Below are 27248 nucleotides of genomic sequence, written 5' to 3'. Positions count from 1 at the left end.
TGACAAGAGCTGCCACTGAGAGACAGGTTAGGCTGCAGGACCAGAAAAATACCAGAGACGTTCGGTCATAATATGAGTCACTGCTCTCTTCTCAGTTCTCCCCCTCAGGCGTCAGGTGTCAGACGGGAAGAAGAGAGAGAGAGAGAGAGAAGGTTGATGGCATTGGCAGCATTTTAATCAGAAGCATTAGTTTTATCTATGAACAGAAGATTCTGCATTGAAATGGTCCCTGAAATAAACATACCTACTCTATATACACAGTCTTCACCAGCATTCAACAGCTCAGGTTTCTTAAGTAAAAAGTAAGGCACTACCAAACCACCAAACTTACAAAAAAACCAAAGCTGTTTCAATCTTTCTCCGTCATGTTTGTTTCTCTTTCATTCGTCTGTTTGGTCTGAACAACTGCCTTTTTCTCTTATTAATTATCTCTGCTTACTTTCAACAAATTTGTCCATTGTTTCCCTCTTTGAATGATGAGCGGAAGAAACAGGTTTCCTTTTACTGCATCTCAGTATCAAGAGCTTGAACACCAAGCTCTAATCTTCAAGTATATGGTCTCAGGCATCCCCATACCACCTGATCTCCTCTTCACCATCAAGAGAAGCTGCTTGGATTCCTCACTTCCTTCAAGGCTTTTCTCTTACCAGCCTCAACATAGTAAAACTAAAACCCCAAACTCATCTCACTTTTTAAACTTTTTTCCATTTTGGGGTTTTAACAATGAGTCTCCTGTTGGGTTTTTTTTTTCAGTTGGATGGAACTGTTTCCAGATGGGATTAGGGAGAAAAGTGGACCCAGAGCCCGGAAGGTGTAGGAGAACCGATGGAAAGAAATGGAGATGCTCGAAAGAAGCCTACGCAGATTCGAAGTACTGCGAAGACACATGCATAGAGGCAAAAACCGTTCAAGAAAGCCTGTGGAAGTTAATAGTAGTGCTACGACAATGGCAAACTCTTCAACAGCAACCCAGAACATCTCATCAATCACCAAGACTCACCCTTCTTTTTCATTGTCCCAAGTCAATCATCCTTTTATGTATCCCCATGCATCGAGACCTCCTGGGGCTGGCCTGTCACCTCAAGAAAACACAACCCATTCTTTCTTGGATTCTGGCTCCTCCTCCCAGACAATCACGGATTACAGGTTCCCCATCGGAAGAACCTTGGGTTTTTTCTTTTTATTGTACTTTCTCTCTTTTTCTTTGCTTAGTTTTGTGTTTTCATGAAGAAGAAACAGTTATGTGTATGGGCTAAAAGAAGAGGAGGATGAGCATGCTTTTTTCTCTGAGGCTTCCGGGACAATGAGGAGCTTCTCTGGTTCATCTGTGGATGATTCATGGCAACTTGCACCACTAACGATGAGCACTTTTTCCTCGAAGCAGAGGAGCTTCTCTGGCTTACCGAGTGAATACTCTTACTTGCAGCTTCAAAGCCTCACCGATCACAGCACAAAACAAAGCAAACAGGACGATGATGAACATTGCTACATCAAATTCCGAATGCCCGATGAATTGGACAAAGGAGAACCCCCAAAGACAGTCCATCGTTTCTTTGATGAATGGCCACCGAAACATAGAGATTCATGGCTCGATTTGGACGATAAATCATCAAACAACTCAACAACCAGGCTCTCCATATCCATCCCTTCACATGATTTTCCCATCTTCAATTCAAGGGCTCATAATGGTATCTTTCATTTTTTTGGCTGGTTTTTGTGCTCTTAGTCGCACGTTTATCTAATTTAAGACATTTAATATTATGGTCTGAAAAACACGAAATTTTTTGTTTTTGCAGATGGCTGAATATCAAGTAGCAGGTTTATGCGTTAGAGGCCAAGGATGTTCTTGGTGGGGATCACTTCTTTCTGTGAATTCTGACTGTTTAGTAGTCTTCCCTTTGTTTCTTTCTTCCCCGTCGGCTTTTTTGTTTTTCCTTTTTTTCTTCTTCAAAATTTGGTTGAACCGGGTTGTGTTTTCTCCTTCGTTTGTTAATGAAGGATCCAATGACTTCAATGTTACCGGTTTGCTGTTATTTTCCTACTGCAAATTTGTAGTGTTCATAAATATTAAGACTGAATGAGTCCTCCAAGCATATGGTGGTGGGTAGTGCTGTTCTGAGGGTTTAACTTCAAGGCACTTAACCTGCTGCTGCTGTATTGCAATAATAACAGTCGGGGCCTATGTTCCCAGGATTTGCTATCTGTCGCTTCTGAGTACGCCCATGTATTGAAGTTTGGCAAAGCCTCTTTCCCCTCATTATTGGCTAAAACAGCTATGATATTATATCATCAAAGTTGAGAGGTGCGGTTTAAAATCAAGTGCCGTGTTTCAGCTTTTGGGAAAACATTCCACTATTAAAAAGTAGTAAGAAGCATCTTCCATTCCATACAAATGTGGGTTCAGGGATGCAGGGCCAGCCACTTTTACTATGGTTCCATCTTCATCTTTAGTGTTCCACCAAGCTTGTTTTCGTTTCCATCTCTTTCTTTTATGTACTCTGCCCTGCCTGCCTGCCTGCCTGCTTTAGTACAACAGTACGCAACGTATTGTTCCTGTAATCACCGAAAGTTTCCCACGGAATCTATCTTTTTAATTCGTATTTAAACCAAAACCGAATAAAGAAAACAAAGGTTTCACCATTTTAATTGAAAGCAGACTGAGACCACTTCGACTGGTCCACAAACTATATGTTTCATCACAAGAGACAAGGGTATTCAGGTCATGGTCACCAATTTTATAACCCTTCTGTTCCTCAGCTCCATAAATTATAGCAACACAAAATACAATATTCTTGTATGAAAAAACATAATTTTGAACCAACATTCGATTGATTTGATGAGACAAAATATTAAATTCCTTAAATAAGATTAGATGTTAAACTGCAGATCGGTGTGGAGAGTGGGTTGGTGAGATAAGTGGGATGCTTTGGTTACATAAAGACTTTGCTTTGCTCCATTAACGGCAGTAGTCGGTAACTGATGGGGTATACTTTTTATCCTCCACGCACGTACTCCCCCGTCTCACTCTCTGACTTTTTCATGTTTCTTTTTCTTTTGTCACTCGTCATCTTAAAATGGAAATGCTCCCTCAGAAACGTTGTCGCTCCACATGTAATACATAATAAATTAAATAAATAAACATATCAATTGTTTTAACAAATTAATATTTTATATAATCCCTCGTATTTTGTCACCTTTAAGTTTGTATTATTTCTACCGATCTTACAGATTCTGGATCTTTTTGCCACCATGGTCATTAGATTTTGCAATGTTTTTGCTGCTTAGCGTTCAATTAAAAAGGTCAGTTATCTAGATAAGAGAAATAATTGCATAATAGTATAATGTGCAAATCATGTCCTGGTATCCATTATTACATCCTACATAAAATGCAACTCATAGCGGTAGGTGATTCTTTCTTCCATTCAAACTCAACTTTATTTCCGAAATGTAAATCCACCTTAGTCTACATAAAGCCAAGCTTGCCATCTAGATTTGGTGTATGATTATTTGTTCTCCATGCTGTGGTTGAAGAGTCATAACTGTGTATGGGGCATGGGAGTAGGAAGGTGAGAGCTTGAATGAGAAATGTTTTAGAACCATAGTTAAAGCTACCTTGACTTCAATCATGGTAAAATTTTGCCCGATGCAGGTCCTCAGGGCCCACCCAAATGCAAAAAACGCCAATTTATCTCTCGATGCCTTTGAAACTCCTTCAGAAAATCGCTCTGGTTTGTATTCTTCAGCATCGTCACCCCAAAGTCCAGGATCATGATTCATGAGCAGGATGGGAAGTGTTATATCAACACCAGCCGGAAGAGAGATGTCTTTAATCTTGGTGTCTTTGTTAGTATACTGATATAGAGCTATGACAGGTGGATACAATCTCAGCACTTCATAAACTATCATTGTGACCTGCAGGAAAATTTACATCATTGGATATGTGATCAAAATGAAAAGGAAAAAAACAATTTAATTCTTTTGTTAACAATAACCGTTTTCTCTCCAGGGAATAACCGTTTTCTCTCTCGATAGCAGGTCTATTGATTTTGGGTTTTAGGGTTTCTTTCCCTGGTTTTGGTCATTCGAGTCTGCTGAATTTTCTGAGATGGGGTATGTTTGACTGCTCTTCGGCCATGGATTGGAGGAGTTTGTTTTCTGGTGTTGAGGAGCAATCGCTGGACTTCTTCCCTTCGGAGTGCTGTGAGGGTACTACGACGGTGGTTCCTCCGGTTGATGTTTTTGAGGAGGGGATTTCGGAGTGGCGATTCTCTCTGGTGGGGCAATTTATTGGGTTAGCTCCCAATTTTGGTTCCTTGTAGAAACTGGTGGAGATTATGTAGGGGAAATCGATGGTCAAGTTTAGTATGGATGGTTCTAACCTTTATGTTTTCTCTTTTGTTAATGGGGCTAGTCATGACTGGGTGTTTGAGAACGGCCCCTGGCATATTCAGCACAAGCCGTTGGTGCTGAGAAAGTGGGAGCCTAATCTAAAGAGGCTTGATTTTAATCTGGAAAGGATGTCAGTTTGGGTTCAACTCTTCAATGTTCCTCTTGAGTTGTTCTTCAAGAAAGGGCTGAGTTATATAGCTAGTGCCCTGGGGGTTCCATTGTACATGGACTCAATCACGGTTGCTAAGGAACGTCTAGAATTCGCTAAGGTTTGTGTTGACGTTGAGGCTGGTGCTAGGTTGCCTCGTTCGGTTGCAATCAGGTTACGAGATGGGTCTATTTGTACTGTGAAGGTGATCATTCCTTGGTTCCCTTCGTGCTGCTCTAAATGTAGAATATTTGGTCACTCGGATAAGATGTGCACTGCTGGTGGAGTTGAAGGAAGGAAGGAGTGGAGAGTTAAGGATAAGGTTCCTAAAAGTAGTGTGGGACTACCTTTGGTTGAAACTGGTCTGCAAGCTATTATAGAAAAGGAGAATGTTGGGCAGAATCATGCTGCTGACAATGATGTTACTGGGTTAGTTCTTGAGATTAATGAGAAGGCAGGGGAGTTGTCTCTTAAGAAACAGTTAATTACTGCTGTAGTTAATGATATGTCAAGGTCAGTTCAAGTGGATAATGAGAAGACTGGGGAGCTTTCTATGGAGGTTCAATCAGTTGTTGGGCAAACAATTACTAATATGGTGTTAAGTAAGGATGATGGCTGTTTAGTACAAGGGAATTCTAAGGGGGATGATGCTTTGCCTTTTGATCCTGCATCTAATCGAAGAAGCAGGGGAAAAAAGGTGAAAAGAATAAGGGGCCTGTTGGTGGCTCTTCTAACAAATTTGAAGTTCTAGGTTCTCTATTGGAAGAGGTTGAGGGAGTGGGTCGGAGGCCTAGATTAGCTTCTCAGGGTGTTGCTAACATCCTCCAGGAAATGAAAGTAAAGAAGAAGGATATCTTGATAAGACAAAGAAGCTTGGTGAAGTAGGAAGCACAAACTTTATCTCTGTTTCATGACTGTGGTCTTTTGGAATGTTAGGGGATTTAATCATCCCAAAAAACAGAAAAGTGTTATGAGTCGTATTGATAATATGCAAGCTGAGGTTATATGTTTGCTTGAAACTCGGGTTAAAGAAAATAAGGCCATTGATGTTATTGCACAGTTTGTTGGAGAATGAAATTACTGCTGGAATTACAGCTGCCTGGAAAATGGTAGAATATGGGTTATGTGGAAGAAGTAATTGCAGTTTCCAGTTCTGAAAGTGGATGATCATTCTATTTCCATTCAGGGCTGCTTGGGGGGTAAGATTGTTATTATTTCTGCTGTGTATGGAAGCAATAGTGGTGCTTCTAGAAAAAAGCTCTGGAGTCAACTTTTTGATTTTAGTACACTGATTGGCAACAATGTTTGGATGGTTGGGGGTGACTTTAATGTCATTGTTGATTCTATGGAAAGTTCTAACAATGAGAATGGGCATTTCACTCCAGAAATGGAAGACTTGAGAAATTGTATGACAAGTCTGGGCTTAGTGGATCACCCCTACTTTGGGCCTGTGTTCGCTTGGTCAAATAAACATGAAGAAGGTTTCATAGCTAGGAAACTTGATAGAGTTATGGTCAATGATCAATGGTGTGAGGCGTTTCCAAACTCTCATGTGGAGTTTCAGGCCCCTGGAGTCTCTGATCACTGCATGGCAGTAGCTTGGCACACTTATGAGAGTCTTACTTCAAGACCAAAGCCCTTTAAATTTTTTAATTTCTGGGCTTTGCACCCTGAATTTTAGGAGGTGGTAGGGTTATCTTGGACTGAGGCTGCACGGGGGGATCCTATACAAGCCCTGTTTTGTAAATTGAAGAGACTGAAGCCTATATTGAAAGCCCTTAATGAAAGATGCTACTCTGACATCTCTAAGAAAGTTGCTGATAAAAGGGAACAATTAGAGAAGCAGCAGATTGTGACTCTTACTGGAGGGAATTCAGTGATATGGAAAATGAAAAGAAACTAGGCCAAGAGCTGATTGAATTAGAAAAGGATGAAAGATTATTCTATCAGCAGAAGGCTAAGGTTGACTGGCTACTTGATGGGGATCAGTGCACTAAGTTCTTCCATTCTCAGGTAGCAGTCAAAAGGAAGAAAAACACTATTAGAGTCCTTGTTGATGAGGATGGGAATAAATTGGAATCTTTTGATTCCATGGCTGCAGAATTGGTGAACTATTTTACAAAGCAGATTGGTTCTATTGATGACAATGTGTTGGGGTGTTCTGATGAATTTTTGAAGGATATGCTGGGGTACTCCTTTCCTGCAGGTGCTAGTGAAGACTTGACTAAATCTGTTACTAATAATGAAATTAAAATGGCTATTTGGAATCAAGGTAAGGATAAAGCCCCTGGCCCTGATGGTTACACTGCTGGCTTCTTTCAATCTGCCTGGGACATAGTTGGAGCTGATTTTATAGTTGCTGTAAGGTATTTTTTTTCAACCTCTAGAATGTTGCCTGCTTTTAACTCTACTGCTGTTGCATTAGCTCCCAAGAAGCCTAACTTTTGTAAAGCAATGGACTTTAGACCCATATCTTGTTTCACTGGTTTTTACAAGACTGTTACTAAGATATTGGTGAGTAGACTGGTCAAGTACCTACCTGAGATGATTACTCTCAAACAGTCAGCCTTTGTGAGGGGAAGAAATATTGAAAGTAATACTCTCTTAGCTCAAGAGCTTGTTAGAGGGTATGGCAGGAGCTCTATTTCCCCCAGATGTGCTATAAAAGCTGATTTACAGAAAGCTTTTGACTCTTTGAGCTGGAAGTTTTTGCTTGCTATTATGAAGGGGTTGGGGCTACCTGACCAGTTTAGGAACTGGATTGTGGCATGTGTTATGGACTCCAGATTCTCTATTGTTTTGAATGGCAGCCTTGTGGGTTTCTTCAGAGGTAAAAGAGGAGTTAGACAAGGGGACCCTCTATCCTCTTACTTGTTTGTAATGGCTATGAACATCATATCTAAATTATTGAACATTGCTGCCTCAAAAAAAATATTCCAGTTTCATCATAAGTGCAAAAGAGTACATTTAACTCACTTATGTTTTGCAGACGATCTGCTTATTTTTTGCAAAGGTAGTTTGGACTCTATAATAGGAGTTAAATGTGTACTGGATAGATTCTATGAGATGTATGGGCTTAGGCTTAATGCCTATAAGATTGAAGTTTTCATTGCTGGTGTGAATGGTAATCAAAGGAGTTTGATTCAAGAGATCACTGGATTTACTATAGGCTGCCTTCCAGTTAGATACCTGGGGGTTCCCCTTGTCCCAAGGAAGTTGACTGAGAAAGGTTGTGCTAGTTTAGTGGAGAAAGTTAAAGCAAAGTTGGAGCTTTGGTCTAACAGATGGTTGAGTTATGCAGGTAGACTGCAGTTGGTGAAGGCTGTTTTGTTCAGCATTGCCAATTTCTGGTGCAGGCAACTTATTTTGCCTGCTGCTGTTATTAGGAGAGTAAACCAGCTTTGTACCAGATTCTTTTGGAAAGGAGGGGATGTCCCAGCTAAGGGAGCTCGTGTGAGCTGGGAGTTTATCTGTACTCCTAAGTTTGAGGGGGGGCTTGGTCTTAAGCATTTACAATGCCGGAACAAAGCATGTATTATGCTTTTGGTAAAGGAATTGCTTATTGCTGAGGGATCTTTATGGGTTGCTTGGGAGAGATCTTATGTTCTTAAGGGGGTGGACTTCTGGTCTATTGAGAGCAAGCCTTCTTTCAGCTGGAGTTTACGAAAGATCCTGAAAACCAGAGATGACTTGCAGCCTTTGTTCTCATGTACTATGAATTGGGGCAATGTAAATGCTCGCTGGATATGGCAGGAAATTAGGGTGAGAAGTGCGAAGGTTGATTGGCATAAGGTTATTTGGTTTCCAATGCACATACCAAAACACTCGCTAATTGCTTGGTTCGCTATTTTAGATAGGCTGCCAACTGTTGATAGACTTCCTCGTTTGAGAATTGAGGTGAATGAAAAGTGCAAATTGTGTGAAGCTGTACCTGAGACTCGTAGTCATATTTTCTTTGAATGCTCGTTCTCGAAGGCTATTTGGGAGGGAATTGCACGACTGTGTAACGTTAACAGAGCTGTGGGGACTTGGGAGGAGGAGTTGAGCTGGGCAATTTCTCGATTTAAAGGAAAATCTTTCCCTGTGTTTATCCTTAGAGTTGCTTGGTGTGCTTACATTTACTGTGTTTAGGAGGAGAGGAATCATAGACAGTTTAGGGAGATTGCTAGAGATATTGAAGATGTGATAAATCGTATTAAAGAGATAGTTAGAGTTAAAGCTGCTAGAATAGTGATTAAGAGCAATGTGATTAATTGTAATCTTTGCCTTGTTTGGGGGATTGCTACCTCCTAGAGGGTTGGTTTTGGTCTGTTTTGTGGGTTCTGTATTTGTTGTAGCAGTGTGTTTTTGTATACTTCTTCTTGGATAATAATATGAGCAATTTATAAAAAAAAAAACAGATTTGTTGTTCATATCATTGCTTCTGCTGCATCATTAAAACAGTGGAATACTCACAAACTTAAGGTGGCTTATAGCTTCAAAGTCGATCTCCTTGCCGCAAACCTGTAAGATTTCTTTCTTGCCTTTTCTTGCCACTCTGGATGCAAAGCTAAGACTATTATTGCCCATGTTAGCAAGCTCGAGGTTGTTTCTTGGCCAGCAAGGTAGAACTGTTTGCATTCCTCTATTACATCTTCGATTGTCATCCCTCCTGCTGCATTTGTGTTTTCTTGCACAGCAAGCAATAGCATGCCTAGCAAATCATCGACCCTCTCTTGTCCCATCCTCACTCCATGCTTTTCCCTCTGGATTACATTTCTCAGCATTGATGTGATTTCTTTGTTCAATTTCTTTCTCCTCTGGTTCTTTTTTGTAGGAACAAATCTGTACGTCAAAACAGACTAGAATTTGTATCACGTAATCTTTACTAATTGTCTTCCTAAGACGCCGACAACTACGAAGAGAGGAAAGAGTTTGTGTTTTGTGTCGAATAGGTGAACAGAAATGTACCTGAAACTGGAATGTACGATGATTGCATTGCTTCAAGAGTCAATGAAATTAGCTCTTTTTGATATTCAAAGATTTTCTTCCCTTCTTCATAGCTGCTTCCGAAAGCTGTCCTGGAAAGAGTATCAGCGGTAAGCTTTTGAAACTCAGGCCAGACATCAATTTCACAACTTGATTGCAAAGCAGCCATTTCCTTCCATTGCTCTATCATCAGTCCACAACTGACTGAGAACATAGGAATCATCCCCTGAAAGAACGATTCAAGGACCGGTGAGAATCCAACTGAATATTCAAGTAATAGAGCTGAGCGACATATGGTTAAAAACAAAAACAAGGCAAGGCTGTCTGAATGGAACCTTGAGTTTCTCGAGATGAAAGGCGGGGCTGATCATCCTTCTGTGATTAAACCATTGCTCGCCCTCAAGCGCCGTGATTCCTCGACTTAGAAAAAGAATAATGGGATTCAGTGGTGGCTTTTGGAAGTGACCTTGCTTATTGGCCAACACCTCTTTCATCAATTCAGGATCCTTTATGATCAGCCTTGGTCGTGTTCCAGTCCAGCAAAATGATATTTTCCCTGCATTAAAAATGGTGGAAAACAAAGTTAAACAAAATTTTTGAAAAAATTGTTTCAACACTTGAATTGGCCTACCATATTTCTGGACATTATCATCATGTGTGAAAGGGTCAACACGTGGAACAATCTGGTGACAGAGATTAATAGGCTTGGACCAAGCTTCAGTTATCTGCTTTATGAACTCTTTCATGTCCCCGACCAGCAGATTGTAAGCCCTGCCCCTGATTCCTTGCTGCTTTAATAGCCTTTGCTGCCATTTGGGTTTGAACCAGATGGAATTAGAAAGTTTTGCAACCCCATAGAGGAGGATGAACATCAATGAAGTGGTTACTAAAACAAAGCAATCCATCCAAAAAGAACAAGTTGAGCCAAGTTCTATGTTTATCTGATGAGACTTGTTGAAATCTTGTATGATGTATAATGTTGTAAACTGGAGGAATATATATATATATATATATATATATATATATATACATAGCTTATGCGTGGCGTTATCTGGTTTTATATATTTATCCTCGAATTCAGTTCAAAGTCCATTTCTTGTAGAAGAGCAAAAGAAAGCAAGAGTGTCAAACATTTATTTACTTTTATATTCTCACTAAATATATTGATTGCGAGACCTTGAGTCTTTGACCTTCTAAATTGGAGAAGAAGGCGAGAAAAGTTTATTCCTCTATTCTTTATTGATTTGTGTTGGTATTTGAGCAATTATGCTTATGCGTGGAGACCAAGTTGTCCAAGGCCGAATATTTTACTACAGGCAAAGATTAGAATAAAGAAATTATTACAAGTTCTATCTCAAAGCATAAATAGGCCATAGCCCAACATGATATGGCTCGTTCAATTACCATCTGTGCTCATTCGTCCTTATTGGATCCCAAATTTGATTAGTTAGAATAGGATTAGATTAAACTTGTTCTATTATTTTAATATATTAGATAATGGGTTAAAGTACAACAAAGGTCATCAAAGTATATACACAAAGGATCATTTTAGTCACTTAACTTATAAAAATTATTAAATAATTATTAAATTTATCAAATTGTTACAAAGTAGTCAATGCAATGTTTATGGTAATTGTAAAAGTTTAACAAATTTAATGATTATTTTGTAAAAGTTCGATAAAATGTGATGACTATTTTGTAACTCTTAAAAGTTCAATGACCAAAGCAATCATTTAAACATAGTTCATTGCTTTTGGTATAATTTACCCTAAATAATATATAATTTTTCAAATGCAAAAGTACCGTTTTTTCAACTTTTGGTTTGAGTTAATAATTACTTTTAAAACATATATATTTTACTAAAACTAAGGTGCTTAAAATTATTTTTACGTTTAAAACAGATTTTTGAATCAAAATTAATTGAATAAACATTCCGAAACAAAGAGAAAACACACGAGCATTAGCATTCGTACAATCATTATTCAATGTTGCATATTGTCAACTTTTATAAAATAGGGTTAACTACTCTAATGGTCACTAATGTTTGGGTATGTTTTCATTTTCACTACTGATGTTTTAAAAGTTACAAATCGATCACTAACGTTATCGTTTGTTACAAATTGATCACTCGCCGTTAACAGGCGTGACGGAAAACACATGTGGCCTGTTAACAGCAGTTAACAGGCTTGAATGAATGGTATAATTACACAAATAATCCATGTTATTTATATATTCTTTCAATTTGTTTCTAGTTTTAATAAATTGAAATATATTTATTTTTAATTCTTATAAATAATGATATATTTTTAAAAAAGGAAATCAAAAAATTAAAATTAGTTATAAAAAATTAACCTTTTTTAATGTTAGGGTAAACTAATAAAAACAAAAAAAATTAACATTTTTTCTTCCCCAATTTTTTTTAAATAAATACTAATATTAAAATCTTGTTTGTGAAGAAAAAAATTTCACTCGGTGCATAAAATTTTTAAAAATTAATTTTATTAAGTCTTTCATTTTCTGAACAGTCTTATAATTTAATTTTTCATTAAATCTTTTAAATTAAAATTTTATCACAACATAAATTATAAATTTAATTGTTATTATTATTATTGATATGAAGAAAAATTAATAAGCACATTGTTGAAAACATTTTGATATTTTGATATAACAAATAAATATGTTAAATAAATTTTAAGATTTTATATTCGATTCAAATTTTATATTCGATCCAATTTTTCGAATATTACAAATATCACTCCAAGTTTTCAAATATCAATTTTTACTCCTTACTAAATGAAAATTTGAGATTTATACTTAAAATATTTTTGAAACAATTTTTACAAAGTATTTCGAACCATAATCAAGTCAAAATTGAGTTTTAAATAGGATAGTACCGATACTGCCTTAACAGTATCGATACCCCCCAAACATCGAATGCAAAAGAGGTACCGATACCCTACACGGTATCGATACCCTTATATATAGTAGTATCGATACCATAGCCAATGGTATCGATACTACCCCTTAGTTTTTGACTCCGAGAAATAACAGAATGCAAATTGTGTACCCATACCATGATCGGTATCAATACTACTTTACATAGTAGTATCGATACCCCCTGGCCAGTATCGATATCGTTGGTTTGCAACGGTCGAAATATTTGAATTTTATATAGGTAGTATCGATACTCCTATAAAGGAGTATTGATACCCATATGCTCCCAGTAGACTTTCAAGTGGATTTCACACAACAACGACTCTATTGACTCCATGATCATTCCCAACGTCTAGAATTGATCTGAGGTGTATTTAAACAAGTCTTGAAGCCATTGGTGATTAAGAATTGAGAAAACAAACAAGAGAGAAAGCTTTAAACATCAAGTTTGAGCAATTCAAGCCAACATCTATTCAATATTCATTTTACTTTCAAGAACACAATTTGTGCTCAATTGTATTCATTTTTTAGTGTTCTTTCTTTGTTCTAGAATTGTGCAAACATTTTACCTTGTGAGGTTTTTCTGTAAGTTTGCAAAGTTTATAATTTTCTCTTTGAGAAGAGAGTGTTTCAAGAATTTGTGGTATAATTCTTGAGGGAGTTGTAAGGTTACTCTTTGTCCTCAAAAGAAAGGCAAATTAGTGAATTTGTGGAAAATCCTTAGTGTGGATAGCTAAGGTAGTGGACGTAGACTTTGGTTAAGAAAGTCGAACCACTCTAAATCGCTATGCAAAATTATTTCTATTTTCTGTCAAAGCTTCTACCAAAATTTTAATTGCCAATTCACCCCCTCTTTGCTATTTCATCATATCGATTAACTCAACACACATAGGTCGTGAAATTATTTAGGGAATGGACCGAATTGCATCCGGAGTGACTCATGATGATATCATCGGTGAATATTCCGAGAGCTTTGTAGATTGGGTAACTAATGGAGATTTTCTTCTTCCGATAATCGTCAAGTTGAACTAGTTCATTATAGATTCGTGATAGAATTCATTTCAACCACAAGAAGAAATAAATTGAATCCATCGGAAGGATAGATTCGAGATAATAAAAATAAATTGTTCGAAGGTCTGGCTTCTGCCCGAGGAAAAGCAAATTTTCAGCCCGTGTTATATCCGATGATACGACCACATTTGCTTTTATCATGATGACTTCATTAGGTGGTGTAAATTGGTGCCTATATTGGAATTTTATATTTTCATATCACTTCAAGTAATATTAAATTAAAATTTTGGATAAAATTTTACTTGGAAATTAAGTTTTTTTTTCTTGAATCATGGATGAGGGAGGGGCTTCAACAATTTACTTGGTGCCGATGATATCATCACGAGACACTTCGGATACAGTTCGGTCCATTCCCTAAACAATTTCACGATCTGTGTGCTTATTAATTTTTCACCACGTTAATTTTTCATCATATCAATAATAATATTATTAATTTTTGTTTTATATCATCACGTTAATTAAAACTAGGATCAAATCAATTTAATAAGATTTTCAATTTGGACGGGAAACAACCCTAAATCTAAAAATTGAAAATCTTGTCAAATTTCAAAATTCAAAGCAACCAAACTAAAGAGAATTGAGGATTAATTAGTGGACATCAACTGAAAATGGAGAACGAAAAAGAGAACTTACAATGATTTAGGAACTATTTGTAATCATTCAAAAGCTGGGGAGCGAGCAGAGAGGGTTTAAAGTGAGGGATTTTTTCCACCTCATTTATTTGATTCTTTTAGATTTAGGGATACAAAATTATTATTAAAAGATTTATGTTGTGATAAAATTTAATTTAAAAGATTTAATGATAAATTAAATTATAAGACTATTCAGAAAATGAAAGACTTAATAAAATTAATTTTAAAAAAATTTATGCATCGAGTGAAAAACAATTTCATAAACAAGATTTTAATATTAGTATTTATTTAAAAAAAATTAAAAAAAAATGGGGAAGAAAAATGTTAATTTTATTAAAAAACGTTAATTTTTTATTACTTTACCCTAACATTAAAAAAGTTATTTTTTATAACTAATTTTAAATTTTTGATTTTCTTTTTTTAAAAATTTATCATTATTTATAAGAATTAAAATAAATATTTTAATTTATTAAAACTAAGATCAAATTGTTAATTATATAAGTATACCATTCATGTAAGCCTGTTAATTTCTGTTAACAGGGCGCGTGTGTTTTCCGTCACGCCTATTAACGACGAGTGATCAATTTGTAACAAACGATAACGTTAGTGACCGATTTGTATCTTTTGAAACATCAGTAGTGAAAACGAAAAACTACCTAAACATTAGTGACCATTGGAATAGTTTACTCTATAAAAATCAACTTTATCGGGAATAACTCTCACTACAAAAGAAATGACAGCCTTTTATAGAAATAGGCTACCTCATACTTCACCAATCACACACAGCTCAGAGGCCCCACACAATAAAAAATATCAAAACAACTCTCAACAGACAATACATGTCACCTCATGAACAAAAAGAGTAACTTTATGCAACAACCCATGCATACATCATGCTTATGGTATGATATTACATATCGTTCCAAAAGCTTCCATTATTCAAGTAACAAGATTTTCTCTGTAGTTAATCTATGGTGACGCTGTTGGCACCACATAATCAACAACAATGGCACCATTCATATTGTCCCTGACATTTTGCTTTTGTAAGTTGACATACTCTTCCTTTCCAACTACTGCCTCAATTTCTTCAACTCCATCAAAAACATTAACCGATGCGAGTGAAACCCCTTAGCTCTTGCTGAGAAATTCTCCCCGTAAGTTATCTGTCGAACACCAAAGATCCCTTTGATTTCCACTAGAATCTCACCTTGCACTTCATTCTGAACCTTCTATTTGAATTTCAACAAGGTCACTTTGATGGCAGAACCGGGGGAGGGGAAAGCGGTGTCGGTTCATTATCAGCTACCCAATCAACAGCCATGATATCATCACAAATAGGAACGACATGTTCCTTGACTACACGTTGGTGATCAGGATGTACGCTGTGTGCGTTCAAATCCTCTTTGGACTTATATCGGCTATGGAGCATGTGGGTGAAATTGGAGATCGGAGATTTGATGCGAATGACAGGACCGACAGTGAGGTGCAGGACGGGATCAAGGGAGACCAAGCCATTGAGGTTGTTAAGCATCACGTTGACCTTCCCTGGTCTGCGTCATCTTTGACCTTAAAAAGAACCACATGCCCAACTATGGGCATGAAGATCCAGGATTCCGAGGTTTTGCAAGACAAGTGACGGGTCTTGTAAGGTTTTGAAAGAAGAGAAAGTGAGAGAAGATAGAGAGGAAAATAGAGAGAGAGAGAGAGAGAGAGAGAGAGAGAGCTTTCAATCACAACACCAAAACGAACTATTAGTAGAGTAGCAGTTGGATAAAAGCTAACAAAACATCTATGTACCTGCAAAATTGAGATCATATTGGGAAGAATTTCCATAAAAATATAGCTCAAAGCTTACAATCAATCACAATTTCAACAACTCCAAATTCAAACAAACCCTTTTAAAATTGTTAGAATCTAAAAATAATAATCACCACGGGCACAGCACAAACCCAGTATTTGGAAATGCATAAAAAGCAGAAACTAATAATCAGATCCCAATCGATGCAACCAAAATAATCCTAACGAGCTCCATGTAAACAAAGAGAAAACTGATTACAGAGCTAACTTAAGAAGAAGTTGAAGCCTACACCAATCAGACAAAAAAAACTAATAAACAGATATACAGTTTGAGAATAGAGAAGAAATGAGCTAGTCGACTAACACTGAATGACCGGAGAGAAACAATTGCGGTTTGTTATGGAATAGGAAGTGTGGGAGATGGGAAGGTAATTATTTCGTTGACCAAAGTAGGTGAAGAGAAACAGCCAATAGGCACATGACTCAGTTGGGACGGGCTTATGGGTTTATGGGCTAGCTGATCAAATGGCGTATTCATTGGGCTGGCCAGGCCTTACTTTTTATAGACAATATGGGCCTCTGCTCCGCCAAATGCAGAGATACATCACATAATCCAGGGTTTTTTTTTTGTAAAGTCGATATAGATAGCAGCAAAATATCTGCCATCGAAATATATGATCGCTTCAGCTCATATTAGTGATTAGAGATTGGAGTGTTAAAATGGCCTATGAACACAAGATACGTACAACATGAGTTTCCTTTTAGATTTCGTCTGACATGGACCCGAAATTTATATGGACCATATTTGGATTGACTAGGTCCACTTCCTTCTTGGCTCCTTTTTATTAGTAAGTGGTGTAAAGGGTGCGTTTGGTTCACGGAATGTAAGATTATTGGTGGAAATAAAAGATTATCAGTGGGCATAAAAGATTACCAGGGAATAGGATTACTGAGAATGTTGTATTTTGTGTTTGTTTGGTTTAGCAGGAATGTAAGATTACCGTGTTTGGTTAAAGGAATAAAAGATTATTGGAATGTATATTTGACCAAATTGTCTTTATTATATATTTTTATAATATTACAAATGGTAAAATATTTATATATTTTCTTTAAAAAATTAAATTCATAATATTTATATAATTTTTTTTACAAAATTAAAAATATAAAAAAGGTTTAATAAAAGGGTAAAAAAAAATTTAACACATGAACTTCATATAAAATTTTAATTTTAGATTTTTTTTTGTAAATTTATAATTTAACCTTCGTAGAATTTTTATTATTCAATGACAGAAGAAGGATATTTTTGAAAAAATAAATATTTAAGGGTATTTTAGTCCAAAACGCCGGTAATGTTACAATACCTAAGGGAAGGGAGGTAATAACATTCCCAGTAATATACCCCAAAAAATCTACTATTGGTAATAAAACATTACCGGGAATGAAATTCCCGACCAACCAAATATGGGAATATGAGATTCACATCCCATGAGAATCCCACAATCTTTGAACCAAACACCCCTAAGAGTTTGTGAGGAATCAATGTCGTAGCCACAACCAAATTCTAAACTCCAAATCAGCTTATTTTTACTTCTCAAAATAAACGTTTGTATAATTTTTTTATAATTTATCGTCCACTAAAATGAAATTTTCTTCTCTATAGTTATATTTTTTTCCTTTAAGATTCTATTTATAAGTTTGTGTTTGTTTCTACGGAGCGTGATAATATGCATGTGCAATATGTAGGATGACATTACATTATTCAGGTCATGAAGCATCTTGGCTAGAGGTGGGCATACGGGCTACCCGCCCGTTTAGCCCGCGGGTTTTGACGGTGCGGATTTAAACGGAGCGGATTAAAAAGCATTCATAAACGGTTTTGAATTTTAAGACCCACGACCCGTCCATTTAACCCGCGGGCTAAACGGGCTTACTCGCGGCCCATTTAATAAAAATAATTTTAAATGTTTTAAATGCAATAAAAATAATGTTTTAACTTACTACACCTTTAAAAATGATCGAGCAACTTGAAAAGGAAGGTAGCACCGTCAAAATAATAAATAATATTTAATTTTTATTTTAAATAACCGGAAATGATTATAAAATAATATTTTTTAAAATTTTTAATCATTAATACATATATATATATAATGATATAATTACTTAAACTCAAATTAAAAAAAACAATTTTCACTTATATCACCAAATTGAAATACAAATAAAACAATAACCACATTACACTTTTATAAAACACGATTATTCAAGACTATAATATGAAGACACAGAAGTGTCTGAATTCTGAAAGCAGAAATTCAAACATAAAAATTCAACAAAGTCAAATATTATACAAATCTAACAAGAAAGTTGTCAAGTGGTCCTAATAATTGTATTTTATAAATACTTTGGAGAAAGACTAAAACATAATATGAAAATATATAAAATACTTACAATATAAGAATAAATTTGAAAGATACAGTTATACTAAAATTAATAAAATATAAGTCATTAATTTGTTAAAATATATTTATTTTGTAAAAGTCTTTAAAAGTTGAAAAGTATGTTTTCAATTTTTCTTTTACTTTTCTTTCTTATTTTAATCCAAATATTACGTGTCATGTGATATTTTTAGAATATCACCTGACTTTTTATAATTAAAGAACAAAATTGATAACATACTTCATGAAAAAAATAAAGGTCAAAATTAAATAAAAAAATCTTTAAATACCAAAATGATAATGATGTATATTTAAATGAAAAAAATATCAAGCAGCGGTAAAATTATGACTAACGTCCTAATAAATTTAAAAACTACAATAGTTATAAGTAACATCATATTTATAGGTAATTTATTTTATTTTTCTATAAAATTCTTTAAGTTTATTTTATCTAAAATTTTATTAATTTTAAATTAAGCGGGCTTTAGCGTGTTTCGCGGGTAGCCCGCGGTTATACCCATTAAACCCGTGGGTTTAACGGTCCGAGCTAAAAAGTCCGTAATTTAAACGATTTTTAATTTTTGAGCCCCGAAACCCGCACGAATCGCGGGTTAAACGGGTAGCCCGCGGGCCTTAACCCGTATACCCAGCTCTAATCTTGGCAGCTACTGCTCCCATCTGGGCCGGGACTCATCGTCACCCACTTGCTCTCTTACGTCACCTACACTTTCCTTTTTTAAAATTTATTTCCTCTCGGCAACGAATGAATCCCCACGTGGGAATCCACTCGCATTCAAATGCATACTTGTACTTTCACCGCTGTTCATTCATTCATTCCCCTACTCCTCTACATCAGACCATAAAATGATAAAATGAGATAAAATATCTTAAGTTATTCGAATTCCATTTTATTAAAATTTGATAAATATTTGATCTAAATGGGTTTGACTCTAGCTCGAATCGAGTTTTTAATAAAGCTAACCGAGTTACTTGATATTCGATTGAAAAATATTTGTGAGTAATTTGAAAAGGGTAAACTACTTAAATGATCACCAAACTATAGATTTAATATCAAAATGATCACCATTTTCAAATATGCGTCAATATGACTACTGAACTATTTAAGTGATATCATTTAAGCCATCTATCATTAAAATTTAATGAAAGGGTGATGTGACAATTAATAAAAAATTATATAATTATACATTTGATCATCAATACTTATATATTATATTAATATAGTCATAATTTAAATTTAATTTTATAAATGAACTCTTCAATCATGAGATGACATGTGACACTAATGACATTGTCATGATGTCTGTCATTAGTGTTATATGTCACCATCTAATTGAAAGAATTTTTTTATTAATTTTAATTAAATTAATTAAATTTATTTTATATCCAATCACACATTAACACATGTCACCTTTGATTAGAAAAAAAATAATACATAATAGATTGAACTTGGGTTATTTAAAATGGAAATAAAGTGCCCAAACAATTGAGCGAACTCCTTTATTTGGCTTTGATAGCTACACCAACATTTATTTATCTCATAATGTTATTAGTGATGCAAAAATAAAGAAGTAAAATATTCAAATGATATTTAACTTTAATATTTTTATATTTTAAAAAAATCATTAATAATATATTTTTAAAACAAAATTCAATTTTTAATAATTTAAACAAAATTTATGGAAGAAATCAGTAATAAAAAGGAAAATATTTTTAAAAAATTAAAAAATTATAATTTATATTTTAAAATAATTAAATTTAATGTAAAATTTAGAATTAAAAAATTAATTTCTATTTTTTAAATAAATATATTTAATAAAAAATAAAAATAAATTTAAACAAAATTTATGGACGAAGTCATCTAATATATGAAAAACATTTTATTTTATATTTAATACAAGATTTGAAATCAAACAATAATTTTTATTTTAAATCTTGCATTAAATTCAATTATTTAAAAATATAAATTATAATTTTTTTAAAAATTATAAAAATATTTTTATTTATATTACATGACTTCTTCTTAAATTTATTTAAAAATATAAAAAAATAATGAATTTGGTTTTTCAAAATAAAATGTTAAACTTATTTTGATTTGTTTTAAAAATATAAAAGTATTGAAAGTTAAATATCATATGAATATGCTTATTTCTTTTTTTTATATAGTTAATAATATTATGAGATAAATAAATGTTAGTGTAATTATCAAATCAATGTAGTAGTTGCTTCAATGGTTGGATACCTATTCCCACCCTAACTACTAAGTTAAAACTCCCCTAATTGCAAGGTATAATCTTTTATTTTCTTTCCAATCAAGATGACATGTGTCATTGTAAGATTAAGTAGAAAAAAATTAATTAAATTTAAATTATGACTAAATTAATAAAATATGCAAGTATTGAGGATCAAAAGTGTAAATATACAAATATATGTTAACTATCACGTCATCCCTCCCTTAGATTCTAACGAAAAGTGGCTTAAATGATATCACTTAAATAGTTTAATAGTCATATTGATGCAAAATTTAAATGGTGGTTATTTTGATACCAACCCCAATTGGACAGTGTTCAAGTAGTTACCCATTCATAATATATATATATATATATATATATATATATATATATATATATATATATATATATATATATATATATATATATATATATATAACACTAATTATGAGTAAATTAGCATTTAGTACTTAAACTATCAGTTTAGTCTATTTTATTACTTAAACTTTCAAAATTTTCAAAATCACACCTAAAGTTAAGTTTTTATTTCATTTAGTACCCGCTCAAAATTTAACATTTCAAAATTAAAAGTTAGGTATTAAAACGGATCAAAATTAATAGTTTAGGTACTAAACACGTTATGTTTTTAACGACGGGGTACTAAAATAAAATAAAAGCCAAACGTTAGGTATGATTTTGAAAAAAAATGCAAGTTTAGGTACTAAAATGGACCAAAACTAATAGTTTAGGTACTAAATGCGTAGTTTACTCACTAATATTAATATTTACGTGTTGATTTTTTTAAATGCGACGTGAGATTTTCATGTACTTAAAGAGGTTCGAGTTTGAGTTTTAACTTCAATTGAGATAGATTTAAGACCTTTTTTTATTTCAAGCCTTTTTAAGATTTTTCAAACTTCAATTCATGGTTTTGAGTTTAAGTTGAACTTAAAAGTTTTAGATTCACAAGTTTCCAAGTCGAGTCGAGCTTAATTTTAAAGTTTTCGAGTCGAATAGAGTTCAACAACACTCAAATTCGACTCGACTCGTTTACAATCCTATTAAATTAATCTCAACAATAATATATTTTCTCAAACTTATTTTACCGCGGCACCTATTATTTATTTTCATTTTTTGTCTAGATCCGCGTGTACATATATTTACTTTCCATAGTAATTGAATAGTGTTCCGTCAAACAACAAAATTAATAGTAACTTTAGTATGAGGACATGTGTTGTATTTAAAAAAATAATAGGTATGGTTCAATGATGGGAATTAATTAATAATAAGAGTAATGGACAATGGATGGTTTATTACTTTAATAGTGTGGACTGGAACTGTAACAATTTGCTTCCCATATGTCTATTTGTGACATATAATTAATCCTTTTCTTGTAATCACTTTTTAGTCAATGTTATTAGGAAGTAATTAGTAATTAAAAGGAATTCTAAGTCACTACACGGAAAGATGGGTCATCGAAATGCTCAGCCATTAGCTGCCTGAGGCCTGCAAATATAATTAATTATCATCTTAAATATATCATATTTAAATTTAATTATCTACATATTATTTATTTTATTCTTATGTTTGTATGGATGATATGTATCTTTCTCATAGATAATTACTTTATTTATTATATAAATAAAAAATATATTATATTTAGAGAAATATCATAATAAATTGATTTTATGAGAAAAAGAAAGTATAAATATAATCGGTTTAAATAAATTATTTTTATATGAGATTAGTCCCCGATCATCCTATTAATAATAGGAACGGTCCATGCTTCCAAAATTTTGTCATTTTTGGTGTTCATATTGTTGACTTTATATTATTATTAGTATTATTATTTAATTAAATTATTTAAGTTTATTAATTAAATCATAAAGTGTTAATTTTTACTGGTTAATTGTTATACTAAAAAGGAAAAGAAAAACTAAATGTTTTAATTTGATCTAAGTATAAATTTTATAATTACATAAACTGAATAAGTTTAATATTATTGTTATCACTTTATGTTTAAGAATTGATCAAGCTTACCATCTAAATTGAAAGATGAATCTATAATACATTTATGATATTATTTAATAGTTTATTACGCATGCTTATACAAAAAAAAAAGTGTAATATATTCTATGATATTATTTAATAGTTTATAATTGTAGACTTAATAATTAAAAAATGAATCAATAATACATTTATGTTCAATTGATTAAGGTATTATATTAAATATTTTACAATGTAATAATATTAAATATTTAGCGGTCCTGTAAGTATAAATGGGCATAAATACAATGAAAAGATTAAATATCTTCCGTCATTGTTTAAATCAAAATATTAACATCTAAAATATAGATACACTGTTTTCGAATATAACAAAATCATCAAACATACCGAACCACTATGGAACATGTCATATTCAATTGTACAACTCACAAGATGTCAAACCTACTTGAAAACTTTGCTAGCTTGTATAAGTTTCTCAAAATGAACTGCGTGTGTTTTCAGTGCTTATGAACATCCAAACTACCAATATTTATAGTGTAATTTTGCCATAAACGACCATAACTTGTGACCGTTGCATCAATATGGAAATGTCCCACGAACACCCGTGATTCATGCACGAACAAACTTTAACAGTTCTACCAAAACCGTTAGACACTATTATTGTTTGACTCCAATAGCTTAATCTATAATTAAATCATAAAAAATATTTTTTTTTATATTTTACAAAAATAATAATAATAATAATAGTAATGCTGGTTCACAAAACAACATTTCGATTTGAGGGTTCTTTTTTGGAAAAATAATAATACCAAAATGTTAATTTGGAAATACTAAAAATATCACAAAAATAGTCAACGTCAGACTGTAGTTTATAACAAATGATGCCAAAATGATAAACAAAGCTGTTTAAGGTTGTGGGGACCATTTCAATTCATAGATGTTAATTTTCATCATAGTTTAAATGCCACGTGGCGAGTAATAAACACCCTCCGGATCTGAGCAAAACGCAGAGAACAGCAATCCTATCCCCCACTGAGTCCAAAAATAACAAAAAATAAAAATAAAAATAATAAAAAAGAAACAGGTGGATATATATTTATACTTATATTTATATATGTGGGAGAATATATGGAACTATCTGTAATATTTAGACAAACCAAAGGGTTCCGAGAGCGTGACCGTCAAATCTACATATTCTCTTCATATTCTCTCTCTCTCTCTCTCTCTCTCATAATTCAGATTTTTTTTTCGGTTCTGAAGATTCAGTTTAATCGGCGATTCCAACTGTTCTCGGGAATCCCTCGTTCTCCTTCACCTGAATAAAATGCTCCAGATTTTCAAGGTACGCATATAAAATAGTTTTTACATGATTGCCATGTATATGAATGGAAATTATGTCTTTCTTCTTCACTGTCTTTGTTTCCCTTGTGTAGTTAAATGAATGGTTTTCTTTTCTTGTAGCTAGTGGGTTTCCCCCTTCTTACAAGGTTTGGATCTCATCAGCTTTTTGGTTTTGTGTCATATTTTTTATGGGGCTGAAAATCTGGAAATTTGGAGATTTTATGATTTTTTTTCCGCTTAGAAATAAGAACCTTTTCAAGGTATCTATCTCATTGTTTTCACAGAATTTGAACCAAATTTAATTTTTCTTTGTGTTGAATGTAATTTAATTTTATAAAAGATATGTACATTTTTTGTTTGTGTTTTTAGATTTCAGATTTTCATTTTGTTGTAAAAAGATTTGTACATGTAATGCTGTCTCTCTGTAACGATAGAGTATTGTATCATTCACGACTCATGTGACTGAGGAGTTCCCCCCCCCCCTTTCGGTCTCAGAGATTCTTCTTTGAAACCGAGTGCTGTAGAAGGGTATTTTCCGAGAAAAATAAAAAAGGATCCCCTTTATGGAACTGGGATCTGCATTTCACACTTTCATCATAAATAATATTAATAATAGCAACTGTAATAGTAAAAGAAACATTCTTCTGTCAAAGTTAGATTTGGTGGAGGTCATGATTTCTACTGCTGGCCTTTGTCTCATGCGCAAAATGCCTTTGTCTGAGACTCTTTGCTTTACTGAACCATGTTAGGAGTTTTTTTTTGGATTCAGGATTGGTTTTGATATGACACAACTCTGATTCAATAAGGAGAAAGGAAACAATGGAAGGTGACACATTCTCAGGGATTGACAATGGAACTCAGTTAGATACAAAGGTGTTGCAGGTATTTCAAAAGAGCTTTGTTCAGGTCCAGGATATCTTGGACCAGAATAGGTTGCTCATCAATGAGATAAACCAGAACCATGAGTCCAAGGTCCCAGACAACTTGAGCAGAAATGTTGGTCTAATCAAGGAGCTCAACAACAACATAAGAGAGTTGTGGACCTCTATGCTTATCTTTCAACCTCCTTTTTCAAATCCATGGATACATCATCCGAGGAGGATTTGAGTGGTGATATGAGATCAGATAGCAAAGCTGGTCACAAAAGAAACAGGCCTGTTTGATTTAGTTGAAAGGAGAAAAAAGAAAAAAAATGGGGTCTTTTTGTTAGTAATTCTTTTGTAACTATCTCCCCTTTGCATCATAATTTGATGAACTATCTTTAGTTCTCAATCTTACTGTAACTCTTTGTAACCATGGATCTGATTGAAATGAAGTAAGCATATGGGGGTGTCATAAATTTCTGAATTTGCTGCTGTCTTTGAAATGGATAAATGAAAAGGTGATTACTTCTAACGCTAAACCATCTCTTTCTTTTTTTCATCTTATAAATGTCAATTATTTGGTTGCTTTTACAAGGAACTGATCTTTATGTCTGTCATGCACTTGTTAAGTTTTCCACTGATAAGGAAAAGAGAGGTGTTTAAGAGGCTTAACCTTTTCCTCATTGTCAAAAAAGGCTGATATCTGCAATAACGAGTCTTTTACATACATTTTCTGTCTCAGATTCTTTACCATGAAGGTTCATTATCTACTTTTGGATGGAAAACAGACTCTCCCCATTATAGCCCTTTTTTTCAACTTTCCAAACTCAACCAAAACTCCAAAGCTTTTCTTTTTATTCCCTCCATGATCTGATCTTTGCCGAGAAAATCACTGTTGGCATTGCCTTTTGTTTAATATATGCTTTGTGGAGAACTGAATCAGGTTATTAATCAAATACCACAAACAGCTTTGAAGATGCTCTTGAAGGCAAATCGGCTTTTTTGATTTTATCTTTTCTGGCAATTAATCAAATACCACAAACAGGAACAGAATCTGATATATCAGATAAGGGATGATAAGCTTTTGACTTAATTTTTGTTTTTTTTTAAGGAGAAAAATAATGGTTGTAAGTTGATCTCTTTTGAGTAATTAAAGGAATAATATGAAAGTATTTGTAATGAGGGTAGTTTAAAACAAAGAGACGGAGTTGCAAAGAAACAGACAGATGTGTGTAAAACACAACAGTGACACCCAGCAACATGACAAGGCCCCCCAAGTTTTTTTTTTTTGGGGGGGGGGGGGATCTGACTGAACTTCTTCTGTTCTGCATTCTTATCCCATCGCTTCATTCATAGGTTCTTTTCTCTTTTGACTATCCCACATTTAGATGCGAACTTGAACCCAAATATAAAACTATAAAAATTCTTTAAATTTATTAAAAGTATAGATACGAATAGAACTGTCCAAACAAACTATAACATGGATCAAACTATTAGAAGACTACCGATTAAATTAAAGTTGAGTATCATGAGTCGAACGCAAATCACATATCTAAATCTAATATGAAGGTTCAAAGTAGAGAATATTAACAAGTTAACAAATGAACGTCATCTTGATCAGTCGAGATGAAATCAAATCTAACTCTAAGAAAATTAAAGAAAAAGAACGATCAAACTGTTGCGGAATACGGCTATCAGATAGAGCAAAATCGCAACTGATAATTTGAGAAAATAAAAAATTAAGATAAAGAAGACACAAATTTTACGTGGAAAACTCTTAAATAATATAGGGTAAAAATCACGGGCAAAAATAGAAGAATTTCACTATGAGAAAATAAGAATTACAAATTCTCTCGATCTAATAAGGAGAAAACAATAAATATTATCTCTTGATAAAAAAAGAGAAAACAACTCTTAAGAAAACTCTCTAAATTCTGTAGTATTGGGAGAAAGCTAGAATGATTTGGGATGGTTTTGAAGCTATATGAGTTAGGGTATTTATAGTTGAAGCTTAAGGACTAATCTTGTAAATACCCTAAAGTATAGAGACTAAATTAGCAATTTTCCCATGTCACTTTTCAACCAAATAATACTGCCAAATTGGACCACCAAAAGTTGGCAAGTTGGCCACTATTATTGTTCAAAGTTGTCCACTTGACTTTTCAACAATCTCCCACTTGAAGATTTGATTGGAACAATCATATCTTCACACCATTCTTTTTACCTTATACCATTCATGTTGCTTATGTCTCTGACAGGCCACAAGAGGATCGACACCAAGTAAATTTATCAACATTGATCGCATTCGTCATGAAATCTGCTATGTTGTCTTTGGTATGGATTTTCTGTATATCTATCGTCCCTTCTTCCACCTTTTCACAAATGAAGTGGTACTGAGCTCGTATGTGTTTTGTTCT

The 27248-nt window shown here is 33.7% G+C and overlaps 4 pseudogenes; 2 read left to right on the top strand and 2 right to left on the bottom strand.

Moving 5' to 3' along the window:
- Positions 1-471: 471 nt before the first annotated feature.
- Positions 472-1741, top strand: LOC120179757 (annotated as a pseudogene).
- Positions 1742-3390: 1649 nt separating this feature from the next.
- Positions 3391-10440, bottom strand: LOC120179771 (annotated as a pseudogene).
- Positions 10441-14918: 4478 nt separating this feature from the next.
- On the bottom strand, positions 14919-16325 carry LOC120179765 (annotated as a pseudogene).
- A 7444-nt stretch (positions 16326-23769) lies between these two features.
- Positions 23770-25312, top strand: LOC120179753 (annotated as a pseudogene).
- The last annotated feature ends 1936 nt before the right edge of the window (positions 25313-27248 follow it).

Source organism: Hibiscus syriacus, unplaced genomic scaffold, assembly GCF_006381635.1.
Source record: "Hibiscus syriacus cultivar Baekdansim isolate YM2019G1 unplaced genomic scaffold, ASM638163v2 tig00112452_pilon, whole genome shotgun sequence".
NCBI classification, from domain to species: Eukaryota; Viridiplantae; Streptophyta; class Magnoliopsida; order Malvales; family Malvaceae; genus Hibiscus; species Hibiscus syriacus.
Note: the sequence above shows the minus strand (reverse complement) of the source record. Positions and strands in the feature narration are given on the sequence as shown.